At 43.6% G+C, this 15,462-nt stretch overlaps 1 pseudogene; it reads right to left on the reverse strand.

The window, feature by feature from the left end:
- Positions 1-1,531: 1,531 nt before the first annotated feature.
- LOC132416025 (programmed cell death protein 5 pseudogene) lies at positions 1,532-2,017 on the reverse strand (annotated as a pseudogene).
- Positions 2,018-15,462: the final 13,445 nt, after the last annotated feature.

Raw genomic sequence — 15,462 nt, forward strand, 5'->3', positions numbered from 1 at the left:
AAATCCCTCCTCTGGCGTTTGTCCGGCTCTTCATTCTCGAGGGGCGCTGAAGGGCGCAGGTTCATTTTCTGTAACTACTGCCTCCTGATTTCGGGCGTCGTCATAACCCGGGGTAGAGGAGCAGAACTCCCCAGCTCCCTTTAGCTATGTATGTCACCAGCCTTTGGCCCTAACTGTTCGTATCCCTGAGTGAGACAGTTTAACCTTTTGGAGACAGAGGATGTCACCGAATTAGACGTGAGGCTCCCCTCTTGGGGTCCTAGCTGAACCGAAGTCCCCCCGGCTTGGTCAGGGTGTTCTTTCCCCCTCAGGTTCGTGCTGCCAATAATGAAATTGAGTTTAGCGCAAGCAAGACCGGCTTTTATTCAATGGCCAGGGAATGGAGAAGGGTAGCTCATGCTCTAAAGGCACCTTCTTCCTGAAAGGAGGAAAGTGGGGGACTTTTAAGGGGTGAGAGGTAAGTGCGTCATCAGAAACTGGGGAAAAGGACAGAGATTTCCAGGAACAGCCCGGGTATGCGCAGTCCCTCAGGCCCTCTTGCACACGCAAGGCCCTCTTGCACATGCACAGACTGTGTCTAGCAGAGTACAAATGCTCGTATGGGTGGAGATCTTAGTGTGGTAATGAAGTAAAGGTAACTTGCAGACATTTCCAGGTTTCATCTGCGCAGGTGCGTTCCTGCGGTCAATTCAGAGCCGGTTTGGGGCGGTTGACCACTGTATCTCTCAAAACATATACCTCTCAAAGCACTGCTGCAAACATCTCTGCCAAACACTAGGTACTTTTGAAACAAACACAGAAATGAATCTGGGCAGGTGTTGTTCAGCTCTCAGGAGTTGGTATGGAAACAGATAAATGAGGGGAAGAAAAGCGGTGACCTTTAGTTTACTTTGCCTGCTACCTTGGATCTAGCCAGTTTGGTCTGGTTTTGTTGTGGGCCTTTGTGGCATCCTGTTGATAGAACACAACTAGCTTCTATATAAAAGCAGTTTCTGCGCCCAGGGCCTGGGCCGCATGGCATGGGTGACAAGGACACCAGTTAAGTCAAGGTACATGGCCGACATATTAGCAAGAGCAGCATGTCTCAACTATCTGACTGATTATACTTTTCATGCCAGGAGTTACCGTGACCTCAACTAACCAATTATATAGGGCTTCCCTCCCATAGTGAGTTTCTTGATGAGCCTCCCTGATGGCTTGACAAGCTGCAGTTGGGGAAAGAAGTATGGCTCGTGTTCATTAACTAGCCACCCATGGCCTCCTAGATCTCTGATGAAGACCTGTTTTTGCACTTTGTCTGATTCTTCCTTTATGCAGATTGGGGAATAATTGGATGGATCTGGCCTTCGAGGTATGAGGGGTAGTTGCCAAGTTACTAGTTCTCTGGCCACCCTTTTGGCAATCGCATCTGCCTTGTTGTTTCCCTCTGCATCCCCCTTTTGGCGACCCCTACGATGAGTTACTACCACCTTTTTTGGAAGCTGTACTACTTTTTTTTTTTAATTTTGCATAACAAGTTTATTTTTAGAAGGCATATAGACGATAAACAAAGTAAACATCCCATCAAGATCTTAACTTCTGCCAAGTGTTATCTATCCTAGAATTGCTCCATTAAGTCCCAGTGTCTAGACGTCTTAAATTCAATAATCGTCATCTTCATCAGAGTCCATTACTTTTCTTCTGTTGAATTTAACTGTTGTTTTCTTTTCTGTTTGTTGGCTTACCTTTTCGAGGATTTCTATTAAACCTTGTTCTGATACCTTCCCACTTAGTTGTCCATACCGTGCCATCTGTATAAGGCAATTCTCTACTGCTTTAGTTTTCTCAGGCTTTACAAGTGCTAAGTTACTTAATCGGGCCCGGGCTGACTGATCCAGAACTTGGGCTAAGGCACTGTTTCTCATTTCTGCTTCCCTTTGCTTTGCTTCCGTTGTGCTACACGGCCAGGGTCCCTGTGCTTCGCCTGCAGCTCGGCCCGCCTGTGCTTCCTCAGCACCTCAAGCTCCTCCTCCGCCATGGTGTGGCCGTCTGGAGTGAGCAGCCGCGGCCACGCTCCAGCCCACCCAGAGAGACCTCTGGGAAGCTGTACTACTTCTGAGAGCTTCAGTATGCTTAAGCCACGTTCCAGATGTTTTTTCTCCGCAGTAAGCATACCTCTTTCCTTCCAAATAGCCCTATGTGCATGGAGGATGGCATATGCGTACTGGGAATCTGTGTAAACATTGAAGATCCTCCCAGTCCTGAGCTCCAAGGCTTTTGGACAGAAGTCCCTGGAGGGTAGCCCTCTTGCTTCTGTGACTCGGGTCCAGGAGGTTACAGTGTATCCTGCCAGACTTCTCCCCCTTTCATAAAACTGCTCCTGTTTGCGAACCATTCCTTTTTGGCATTTGGAAGAGGCTCACTTCCTAGCTTGGGGCAACTGGAATAGATGGCGTCTGTGGTTTCTGTACAGTCATGCTCCAGGGACCCCATTTCTGTGGGTATCAGGGTGGCAGGATTTAGTGCGTGACAGGTTATTACGATAGCCACTGGATTGTCTAAAAGCATAGTCTGAACTTGAATCGACCTTCCAGGGGATAGCCATTCTGTTCCCTTAGAACTTACTAAAACGTGAATCTGCTGTGGAGTCCATATAGTGAGTGGCTGACCAAACATTAACTTTTCAGCCTCCTTTATCAGGGCTGCAGTAGCTTCCTCAGCCCGAAGGCAAGGAGGCCATCCCTTTGTGGCTTGACCTAATTGTTTAGAGAAATAAGCAACCACCCGAGTAAGGGTCCCAGGTTTTGACCTAATACCCCGAGGAGATCCTCCTTCTCTCATGAATGTAAAGGTCAAAGGGTTTAACTAAATCTGGTGGGGGGGGAGGCTAGGTCAGGGGCCTGAAGTAATTGCTTTTTCAATTCTTGAAAGGCCCCTTCGCATTCTGAATTCCATTCAAAACGATCATCATCCTTTCCTTTGAACTTTTTATATAGAGGCCTAGCTAATGGACCATAGTTAGGGATCCAGATGTGGCAAAACCTGGCCATCCCCGGGAAACCCTTAAGTTGTCTTCTAGTTTTAGGAGGAGGTGAGGCTGCAAATGGCTTCTTTCCTTTCCTGGGGTAGGCTTCTCTGACCTTCTGTGAGAATGAAGCCTGAGTGGGTCACCATAGTTTGTGCTGTTTGAGCCTTTTTCTTGGACACCTCGTATCCTTTATTGGCTAGGTGTTTCAGGATGGTTCAGAGCCTTCCTTAATAAGCCTGGCGATCAGAATGTTGTCTACATAGTGGAGGAAGGTTCCCTCCTCCAGATGTCGATCTTTCAGGTCTTTAGCTAAAGTTTCTCCAAAGATGGTGGGGGAATTTTTGAACCTTTGGGGCAGGACTGTCCAGCAGTATTGTTTTTTTACGTGTTTGGGTCCTGCCACTGAAAAGCAAAACTTTCTTGTGAGTCTGGGGCTAATGGAATACAGAAGAAGTCATCTTTTAAATCGAATACAGAATACCAGGACTTGGGGAAAATACAGTGGCCAGCAGGGTGTAGGGGTTCGGGAGGACTGGATGTATATCCTTGGGGGCTTCATTGACTGCCCTGAGGTCCTGCACCACCTGATATTCCCCATTGGGTTTCTTTACAGGGAGAATGGGTGGTATGACAGGCTTATTAGCATGGTCTAATTAGGTCCTGGTCAGTTAGGCCCTGTATAACAGGGGCAATGCCCAGAAGGCCTCCTGATGGAGAGGGTACTGTTTTCTGTTGGGCCGTGTGTATCCTGGTTTTTGATGAACTATCATGGGACTGGCTCCTCCAGCTTGTCCTACCCATCCCTAGGCTCATACCTTGGGATTTACTCCATGGAGGTCGACTTGCTCTGTGTGGGGAGGTTTGTCCTCACCTGTTAACATTATCATCTTGTACCCCCTTTCTAGGGGATGCCAATCTCTAGTTTGTCTCCCATTAGGTGGATAGTATCCCCCAATTTATGTAAGATATCTCTTTTTAGCAGGGGTATAGCACATTCAAGAACATATAGGAAGGGATAGGTGAGTGTGTATTCATCCAATTTACATTCTAATGGCTCTGTGAATGCCTTTTCTTGGGCCTTCCCTGATACCCCCATAATTTTACAACTCTTATGACTGAGTTTGCCTGATCTGGTGTTCAGAACTGAGTAAGTGGCACCAGTGTTGATTAAGAATTCGACAGGCTTTTCCCCTATGTCCACTGTCAGCTGGGACTCCTCGGGGGGCTCAGTTGAAGTGCCAGCTTAGGAGCCCCTGACCCCATTATTCTTCATTGGCTTGGACCATCTGCCTTTGAGCGTGGTGGCTGGGATCTGCCATTTCCTCCCCCCTTCCGGGGAAGCGAGGTCATTCTTCCTTCCAGTGTCCCTCTTGTTTACATATGGCACACTGATTGGGTCCTTGTTTCCTCGGTTTGCTATCCCTCTGTGGGGGTTGGGGGTCACTCACTGGAGTTAAGAGTCTCCGTGGGCAGTTAGTCCAAATTCCCGTGCCCCCCCGTTGACATTGGAGGGCAACGGCCAGTGGGTGGACTTGCCTCCGTGCCTTTTTATCCTCTTTTTCTCCTCTGTATCACTGTTATTAAACACCCAATAGGCAACCTTGACCAGGTGAGAGATAGGAATATCTGGTTCTATTTCTAATTTCTGAAGTTTAAGCCTAAGGTCAGGAACGCTTTGGGAAATGAAATATGACCTCAGGATTGCATTCCCTTCCAATGACTCAGTCAGTGGTCATATAGATTCAGAGACATTCCCTGAGGCGCTCTAGGAATGCTGAAGGGTTTTCCATTGGCTCCTGGTTGATTTCCCTTATTCCAATTTGTTTCTTTCCTGCTGCCTGGATTCCCTTTAGGATCATATTTTTATAACGGTCAGTCTCTGTCTTCCACCCGCTTCTCCATGGTCTCAGTGGTCCTAGTTGGGTTCATTATCTGGGACCACTTGCTTCCCTGGTCTGAAAATAGCATGACCTGCATGATTTCTGTTCTGTCTGCTCCTCTCAGGCTTTTGAAAAGACTGTGACCTTTTCTTCCCCCATTAAGAGTACGTTGAGGAGGCTCTGAATGTCAGCCTAGGTGGCGTCATGGGTCTGAAACGTTCCCCTAATCAGATTCAGGAACCCCTCTGGATCTTCTTTCAACCCCTTACTATGACTTTTCCAGCTACACAGATCCAAAGTGGTAAATGGGATGTGTACCTGGATGGGATGAGAGCCCTCCTTCTCCAGCAAGGACCTGCCTCAAAAGGGAGTACGTTTCCTGGTGGGGTGTTGGCCCCTGGCTGGTAATTAGTCCTGCATTGTGTAGTTCTGGACTGGATTCTGGAGGGAGGGGGCTGGCATGGAGGGGGCCCTTCAGGCCTGTGGCCCCAATGGGGACATATGAAGGAAGAGGGCAGGGAGGGAGCAGTAGGAGGAGGGTTAGGGAAGAGATCAAGGAGGTCCTCAGGGGAGGGTCAAGGACATATCAGCGGAGGAGAGCCCACATGCCTTTTGAAGGCCTTTGTTCTGATATAAGGCCATAAAAAAATAACCGGACATAGGGAGTTTCACCCCATTTCTTTTGTCTCTGGCATAGCAGGTCCAATTGTAAAATAGTGTAATTTAGAGATCTATGGACGGGACAACTTTCCCCATCTCCCAGCTGGTATTGGGGCCAGGCTGTATCATATAGGAAGCTTAAATGTTTTGGGGTCAGGAGGTCATACCTGAAAAACTGCCAGTTCTGCAGGAGGCACCCTACTGGGCTGTCCTTCGGTATGGTAGATATTTGGTTCCCCGTACCTTAGATGTTCTGACTTGAATTTGTTTCCAGCTACTGAGAAGGCAGTTAGAGTGATTTGTTGGCACAGAATTGTCACAAGGTTTGACCCAAACAAGATTTCTGAAATTTGGAACCAGCACCAAACTGTTAATGGAGTCCTAAAAAGGCCCAAATAAGGGGCATCCAAATGGCATGGACTCTGATATAACTGGGGGTCCCCCTTGAATTTGTAATGGTCCATGCTTGAGATAGTTCTTCCTCAGTCAGGATATCCCACAGGAGGTTAGACAGGACATCCTCCGGACCAGAGTAGCTTAGCCACATTAGTTCCTGACCACCTTGGTTCCTTAGGGGGTGGCATAGCTCTCTGAGGTGGGGGTCTTCTCTTTCCTCCTTTTGGCTGAAAAGGAGGAGTTTTCAGACTTCCCACTGGGTGAGAGTTAAAGGCCTGAGGGATCCCTGTAGGTTATTCACCAGATTGCTGGGGCAGCTGGGATTCTGTGCTGATACCGGGAGGAGAGCCTGTGGGAACCTTGGTTGATAAAGAATCACTCAAGTGTCGCCTTGTCAGCCGAGGGAGAAGAGGTCGAGTGGTGGGTGTTTCTTGTTCTTGTCAGCAGCTCAAGAGCTTCCTAATAATGGGGTTCCTGGTCTTGCGGGTGGCTCGCAGCGCTCCCTAGTCCACTTAGAGGAGCTAGCACTGACTGGAAGAGAGATCAAGTCACCGGTTGCGTACCTACCTTGGGACCCTTTCTCACTTGGGCGTCTGCAGTGCCTTTTCCTGAACTCAGATTGCGCGACCTTGTTCCTTTTTGTCAGACTGTCCTCAATACCTGGACATCTTCCTGGTCTCGCCTCTTGGCCACTTTCCTTTACCAAACTGAAAGTGACTAGGGAGGATGGTACTGTTGACCCCTGAGGTTGGCAAGGATGGCAAAAAGTCCTGGTGCAGCCCCTACTGCCTTGTACTGGGATTAAGGGGACAGCACTACTGCTGAGGCCACAGGCAAGACTGCCTGGGCTTCCTCTCATCCCCACCATCCCCGGGCATCTGGTACCACAGGAAGGCCAGCCAGAGGCAGCAGGCAGACATACGTGAATTTCAGTCTCTGATCACCACCGATGCCCCAGTGTGATCGCCTCAAGGGGGCGCCGTCCAGATTACTCTAGGGGCTACCCTGTGTGTACACCACAACTGGGTATCAGGCTGCTGGGCAGAGTTGCTCTGAATTCGGCCTTAGGCTTCCTGCTGTTCTATCAAAGACCAAAGACCAGAGTCAGTCATCCTCACAGGAACCTCCCAAAGCCTCAGCTGTCCTCCCACTGGAGCTAGGGTGAGCCCAGAGCCTAGTGGATAGGTGCAGGGGAAAAGGCCACAGTGCATCCCACCTGGGTTGCCTAAATTTGTTACTGACCCTTTCTCCTGCCTGGTGTTATTGGAGCCAATACTAAGACTAAGTTTGGTTCAGAAGCAAAGGAAAGCTTTATTTTTTGATCAAAGAAGGGAGAGGTGCAAGCTTGTGTTTTTTGAGTACACACTCTTCTGGGCAGGCCGTTGGTGGCAGGACTGCTTTACAGGGTTCTCTTCAGCGGGGAGGGGGTGGAGTTCTTATGGGTGGACTGCAGCTGTGCTGCTCGAGGCTCCAGATTGCAGTGCAGCTCTGCACATGGCCCACTGTTGCCATGTTGAATTGAGGTGTCGTCACAGCACTTCTGCTGAGCTGAGGTGATGGGCATAGCCATTCTGCACAGGGAACTCTGGTCTGAAGTGCCGGATGCTAGGCCTCTGCGTGGGGCACCCTATGAGTACAAAGGAAAAAAAATGGTTTGACTTTATTTTATTACCCAGCTTCTGTTTTTATCTCCCGGGAATTGTTAATGGGCTTTGCCGGTGACAAAATCATCACACTAGTTGTAAGAATTATGAAGGAAATGAAGTAGGTTATGTGAAGGATAAATAACCAAGTACTGGGGAGGGGTGACATTTGATGTAGCTGGTCAGTGTCTCTGAGAAGGGGACTTTGATGGTGGGGCCTTAAGGACCAGGGACCAGTCACATTGAAAAGCCAGGAGTGGATTGCTCAGAGCATGAACACAGAAGATAACCATTCCAAGGTCCTGAGACTGGAAAGGGCTTGGCTTGTCTTAGTTTTAATAAGTCAGTGAGTGAAGGGTGAGGAGTGTCCGAGAAAATGGAAAAGGTTGGCAGGAGTTAGACCAGGCCCTCCTGTTCACTTGGCCAGTTTAGTGTTCATGTGAGACAGTAAATTTAACTTTGGTTTTTTACACACCAACCAGATGCAAAACAGACAACAACAGCAAAACCGTGTCTCTCTAAAACTAGAGGGAGAAGTATCACATTCCTGGAACTGTGTGCTCTGGTGTCTCCTCCCATCCACATGAACCATGTCAGTATATCATCTCTAGCTCCTAATTCAATGCCTGGCCTGTATTAGCATTCAACAATATGTACACAAATGATTTGTAATTGCTACGAGGTATTTTATGTTTCCTGTTCTATCAGGCATGCTTAGAACTGTGGGATTAGCACATAGGATTAAAATGATTTTAAGATAAGAGACTTTTAAGACACTATACAGTTGATCCTTGAACAGCCTGAGTTTGAACTGCGTGGATCTGCTTATCCATGGATTTTTTTTAATAGTAAATACTACAGTACTAAACAATCCCCGGCTGGTTGAATCTGCAGATGCAGAACCTGAGATACAGAGGTACCACGTATACTGATGGCCAGCTATAAATTATAAGGGATTTTTGACTGTGTGAGAGGGTCGGTGCCCTAAGCCCCTGCTGTTCAAGGGTCAAATGTGCAGTCTTTAAGGGACCAGTGAGCCACTAGAAATCACAGAGAGCCTCCTGGGGCAGACGGTTGTTGATACGTTTTGACAACTTATTGATTATTTAAAATTAATTAATTATTATTTGGCTATTAGCTAGTCCTTATCTCACTTATAATATCACAGAAGTGTTTTTTTTTTTATTGGAGTATAGTTGATTTACAGTGTTGTGTTAGTTTCAGGTATACAGCAAAGTGAATCAGTTATACATGTACACATATCCACTCTTTTAGATTCTTTTCCCATATAGGCCATTACAGAGGAGGATGTTTTTGTTGATTCATTCATCTAAGGTACCTATAGAGCATCTCCCTCATGGTAGGCATTTATGCTGGATGCTGGGGAGACAAAGGCAAGTGCTACATGGTCATCATTCTCACCACTTAAGGAGTGAGTTGAATATAAAAAAAGGAAATGTTATACAACATCAGTCATGCAGTTACAGAATCTCTAGAATGTGCAGTGCTGTCATATACAGTGGTGCAGTGAGGGTCTAGTCTGGTAGGGAACATATGCAAAATAGCTGTCATGCAAATCACGGCATGCTGACATTTATCACCAACAACTGTTAAATGATGTCAAATGATAGGCTTGTTTGTATGTATAAATGACAGAAACATAGCAGATTCTTGGGAGTGTACTAATTCTTAGAGATTCTTAATACTTCACTAAGTAATGAGATATAACATAGAGGGTTTTTAAAAGAACTATTTCAATAAAAAAAATTCCTTTCATAAGATACTGAGAAAATTCTGATTAAAAGATGAACATAGGGCTTCCCTGGTGGCGCAGTGGTTGAGAGTCCGCCTGCCGATGCAGGGGACACGGGTTCGTGCCCCGGTCTGGGAAGATCAAACATGCCGCGGAATGGCTGGGCCCGTGAGCCATGGCCACTGAGCCTGCGCATCTGGAGCCTGTGCTCCGCAACGGGAGAGGCCACAACAGTGAGAGGCCTGCGTACCACAAAAAAAAAAAAACAAAAAAAGATGAACATATTTTTGACCTTACAAATATACTCCTGGGAATATTTTCTGAAGATATATGTGTAAAGATTCAGACACAGAAGTTTTTTGGGTTTTTTTTATGCTTTTCTCCTTTTTATTATATCAACATGCCAAGCATACTCCCTTTTCTACCTCTTGTTTTACTGTATCTGGAAGGCTTGTCGCCCAGATTTCCACTGGGCGGATGCCATACCGTCATTCAGATCCCTGTTCGAAGGTCTTCCTATCATAGAGACCATCTACTACTTCTTGTCACTCTTTGTCTTCTTAACCTGCTTTATTATGATTATTACAGTTTTATTGTAGGACTTAATCACCAGCTGTTATATTTATTTGTGTGCATTGTTTTTCTTGTCTGTCTTTATCCCTCAGTCCCAGAAATGTAAGCTCTGTGAGAACAGAGACTTTGTATTCCCAATCTGGGACAAGGTAGATATGAGCAATGAACACATATTCCATAAATCATCCTTTAACAGATAAATAGCATAAACAAAACAAGCTAAATGTCCATCAGTAGGTTATTCACCAGTGCATTAGGTAGCCATATAATGAAACTCTATGCAGCCTTTAAAATGGCATTTTTAGAAATAAGTATATGTATATATATTTTTTAATGTGGTAAAATGTTCATAATAGAGTGTAAGAAAAGGTATAGTTTGCAAAGCAGGCTCTTCACTGTCCAGTATTATTCTCTCTCTTCCTCCCTCTTTCTCTGCATATACGTAGCATCTTTGTGTGTTTTTATGTGCATGTGAAAAAAGAAACAAAATGTTAATGTTAATTATTTCTGAGTGGAGAGAAATAGTTTAATTTGTTCTTCTTTGAGTTTTCTATGCATTTTTAAACTTTGTTCTTTCTGTTTCTATTTTTTAACAAGTTTTTGGGTGTGTGTGTGTGTGTGTGTGTACAAAAACTCTAAAGTAATAAAGGCATTTTTAATCCTCAAATAAATTACGCACTTGTGTTGAGCATTGCAGATTTTGGGAGTTTTGCTAGTTTGTCTCTCCGGAGTGAGCCATATTGACTAAATTTCAAACTTTTCATTGGATTGTTACCTGTTGCCTCTAATATCTTTATATAGGCAGCCAGTGACGTAATGCTTAATTCAAGAATTTGGTAGAGTTTCTATGTGCAAAGGTAAACAGTAATATTACTGCAATATATGATATTTTAGCATCCTAAATACACACTTTTAAAATCGACCCCTAGTATATGTTTTTAAACAAATAATAGTTTAATGTAAATAGCAAACTTTGTCTTCTGTATTTAATGTGGCTTTTGAGTTTTGGTTGCTTACTTTCCTCTTTTCTCTGGCAAATTTAATGTTACTACTGTTACTAAAAGAACCTATTTATCCCTTCAGTCTTTTGATAAGCCTGCGATCTTTAGATATAGTATTTACAAGAAAGTTATGGTGCTACTGCTATGAGAGTCTAAAAGGGTAATTTTATGATAATAATGCTCCATATAAATGACAGTCCTTAGGCAGTCTCTTAGTATTTCCCCCAATATGGATCAGCCCGTGAATTTCTGAGGAAGATTAAAAATAAATTTTAAACTTCTTTAAACTTTTAAAATCTTAAATTAAATGCTTAACTCTTTTAAATGTGTGACACCATCCATCACAATTTTATATTTAGACATATAATAATGTATAATCTCAGCTCGCTGTCCACTTGTAAAAATGGGAATAGACTTGGAGAAATAAGCAATTTCCCAACAGAAAATTGGAAATTCTGCCAACCAGTTCCAGGTGACCTGCCATCAATCAGTGTTAAATTCTCTGGGGTTATTGTTGAAGGGTATTGCTATTAGTGAAGGGCTTCACTGGTGACTAATGATATATAACAAATACATTGAGGAACTATAGAAACCCCCCGAATGTGTAATTGTCTGGCAGCTTTCAGCGGAGACCTTTACTAGCAATTGAGAAAGTGAGATTTTTATAACTTCCTTGTAGTTCTCTTATTAAAATATGTTTTTAGAGAAATAGGTGAAACGATTATGCCATGCAATTAAATTAACTGACAAAATATTTCTTTATGACTAAACTGTTTAATGTAGGCATTTGGAATGTGTGGTATCATTTAGAATAGGTGCGAATGTGACAATTATTCTGATTCTGAAGTTAAATAAGTCTCAGTTTGCAATAAAATCTCCTTGTTTGGTATTATTAAGCAATTATGATTAATGTCTGAAATGTAATGTTCCATGGTTATAATTTCCTCATTTGCTTGAGTGAGTACATTAGGAATTCATTAAAAATATAAGCCTTTTAGATACCTGCAAACTACAAATTCAGTGAGGACTTTCTGGAGGTTAGGAAACATTTTTGAATAAGAAATCATGACTGGGGTGAACCAACAGCTGGCAGATAATTATGATGGATTTCTAGTCCTGCAGTGCAGAGATAGACAAATGAATTTGTTCATTGATGTCAAAAATCAAATCCATTCTGGTGTAAAAATTTAATTGCAAGACATACCTTCCATTCCTCCAACTCTTAACTATAAAGGCTGAAGTACGTAAGGTCTCAAACTTACAAAAGTGGCTAATGCTGATGGATAAGCCATAGATATATGAAGGCAGCTAAGAATCTGATGTTCTCAAAAAGCAGTTTGTCTTAAAGTAGTGAAAATAGTAAAATCAATTGATTACTTGATCAATCAATCCAGCATTCCTGGAGTACCTGCCTCACCAGATCGTTGTGAAAAGTAGATGAAATGAAGTATGGAAAAAACCCCAATCTTGTGTTTGTTCTGTCTGGAAAGTGTCATTTAAGGTGTTGACCCAGAGTTAGTTGTGTGGTGGTCAGTCAATTGACCTTTGTCTGCTTAGGATAAAGGCAAGCAGTGAAGAACCTCTCCATCCTCTGGGGAGATTGTTGCCAATCAAAGAAGGCTGAGCTCTGGTGTCACTTCCTCTTTTTATAAGGACACAAATCCCATCATGAGGGCCCCATCCTCATGACTTCATCTAAATCTAATTATCTCCCAAAGGCCCTACCTTTTAAAATCATCATAATGGGAGTTAGGTCTTCAGCCTGTGAACAGTCAGTCTATAACAAGGGCTATGAGGGCATATCCTTAAAGCCTATAAATCATGACAGGTATACAAAGAGGAGCCAAGATGTCTCTTACTACCATTTTATAGCTTGTGAGAGTTACATGGCAATGAAAAGAAGTATCGGTACAAAAATTGATGGAAATGGGACCTGTTATCACAGACAGCCGCTACACTGAAGAGAAAGGACAAGGAATCACATTTGCCTTATAGCCTTAACTCATCATTTGTTCTTGGACACATCTATTCAGTGCTCTACAGCTCAGTTTCCTTATCTGAAAAATGGAAATCATAAAAGTAAATTGTGTAATATATATGAAAGTGGTGTCAACCAATGGGCAAATGGAAGGAATTATTGTCTGTATTAGTTTCCTATTGCTGCCTCAACAAATTACTACAAACTTATTAGCTTAAAACAATACAAATTTATTATCTTATGTTCTGGAGGTCAGAAGTCCAAAATGAGTCTTCAAGGCTAAAATTAAGATGTAGGCAAGGCTATGTTTCTTTTGGAGACTCTAGGAGAGAATCCATTCCTTGCCCTTTGTAACTTAGAGAGGCTGCCCATATTCCCTGGCTTCTAACCCCACATCACTCCAACCTCTGCCTCTGTTGTCACAGTGCCTTCTCTTAACACTCCTGTCTCCCCACTCCCTTTTTTTTTATTATGTAAAAACCACACAACATAAAATTTACCATCTTAACTATTTTTAAGTGTACAGAAGTGTTAACTATATGTACATTTGTTTTGCAACAGAACTCTAGAACTTTTTCATCTTGGAACAGTGAAACTCTATACCCATTGAATAACAACTCCTCTTTTCCCCCTCCCTCCTGCCTCAGTCTTATAATGATCCTGATGCTGCAAGTTTGGCCTCTGTGCAGTAGTGCCACTGAAATCTTGGAGACATTGGGTGAAGTAGAAAAGAATAGCTTTATTGCTTTGCCAGGCAAACGGGGACACAGTGGGCTCCAGCCCCAAAAAACTATGTGTCCCAATCCAGGAGGATTTGATGAGGGGTTTTATAGCAACTGTTCAAGGGTGGGGTTTCTGATAAGATTAGGGTGTGTGAAGGGCCTCCAGTCCTCTAATCTGGTCTCCCAGTAATCTTCTTGATGAGCTTCTCTGGTTCCTTTAATGTAGCCTCAGGTGATCTTTCTCTGGTATGAAGAATTCTAATATGGTAAAGAACTTAAAGGCGTTGTTACCTGTATCCCTTGAGGTGGAGCCAGGACTGTGCCCCAGGCTGCACCATTGTTTCCTGGCTGCCTATCCCTTGTCTTTGCATCCCTTCCCTTCCTGGATTAGCAATTGTTTGAATCTGCCCTTTGGAACTCAGGGAAGGTCATGGAGGCTGGAGTCAAGTAATTGGGGACAGAAAGGCTTCCGTGCCCAGGAGCCCCACAGGGTCCTGCTTGGTTTAAGTCCTTGTGATTATATTGGGCCCACCTAGATAATCTAGGATGATATTCTCACCTCAAGATCCTTAATTATGTCTACAAAGTTCTTTTACTTTCGCAGGTTTCGGAGATTAGGATGTGGACATCTTTGAGGAGCCATTATTCTCCACCACATTATCTGATGAGCTAGTTCAGGTAGTTAATATAAAGAACTTAGGAAAAGAATCAGAAATACTGTAATCAGAAATGCTCAGCAGAGTGAGACATCAACTAATTTTGTATAACTTTATTTTCTTTTCTACAATTAACCTGCATCCTGGGAAAATTCAATTAGGTACATTAATGGATGATAGAATCATGTGGGTTAATTAAGAATATGATTTAGGGTTTCCTTTGAAAGAAACCCATTTGAAACAGATGGCTTGTCTTGTTTTTTTAGAAGTTCTCTAATAAAAGTACTGCCTGAAGATGAACTATTGTATGTATGTTCTGTAGGCTAGGACACATCATGTTGATGTGAGATGCGGGTATAAACCAAGAAATAACAAGGCTAGTCTTCTTTCCAATGCTAGTTATAACTTAATTTTCCCCCTCTTTTTAATATTAACAAGCCATATGCTCAGGTTTATGACTAAGAGACCAGCCTTATACAAGTCTTCAGGAGGGAGGGCTTCTGTGAATTTGTTTGTAAAGATTAGGGAAATGAGGTCCATCTTGATTCCTTGAATTTTAAAGCTAGAAGGGGCAACTGTGCAATTTGAGGTGCTTCTTGTTCTGTTTTCCTGAATGCCTGAGGGACAAGACAGCCTACCAGACACACAATATAATCTGAGAATCAAAGAGAAATGTTGCAGGATCCCCCTCAATGAGAACAGAGACTCTGAAGCAGTTGCCTCTTTCAGGGTGTAGTCATAACCACACGGAGTACATGTTCCTTGAGGGCATAGACCCCTTGGCTGAACTTGATACTCCTGAGTTTATCAGGAGGCACAGTTTCATGAGTTACATTTAAGAAGAGAGGATGAGTGATCTACACTGAGACTTTGCAATGTCCCTCAAAGGGAACCCAGCATGAAAAGGAGAAAGAAAACCAGAGAATGGGGCTTCCCAGTATTTTGGTTCTGCTTCATATTTGGACTGAGTGGAGAGGAGACAGCCTTATATTCTGGACCCTCCAAAATAAAAGAGAGAATTAAGCATGGTAGGAGCTAGAATGATCCTGCATTGCTGGATTCTCCAGAAGTTTGCTGATTGATTGGTCTTCATATGGTAGCACATGAAGCTCTTCAGTTGCTGGACCCACATTTGAGCCCAGCAGACGAGAAGACTACCACCACCATGGGCAACCTTAGTTCTCTGTTCTGAG

Source organism: Delphinus delphis, chromosome 20, assembly GCF_949987515.2.
Source record: "Delphinus delphis chromosome 20, mDelDel1.2, whole genome shotgun sequence".
Lineage (NCBI taxonomy): Eukaryota > Metazoa > Chordata > Mammalia > Artiodactyla > Delphinidae > Delphinus > Delphinus delphis.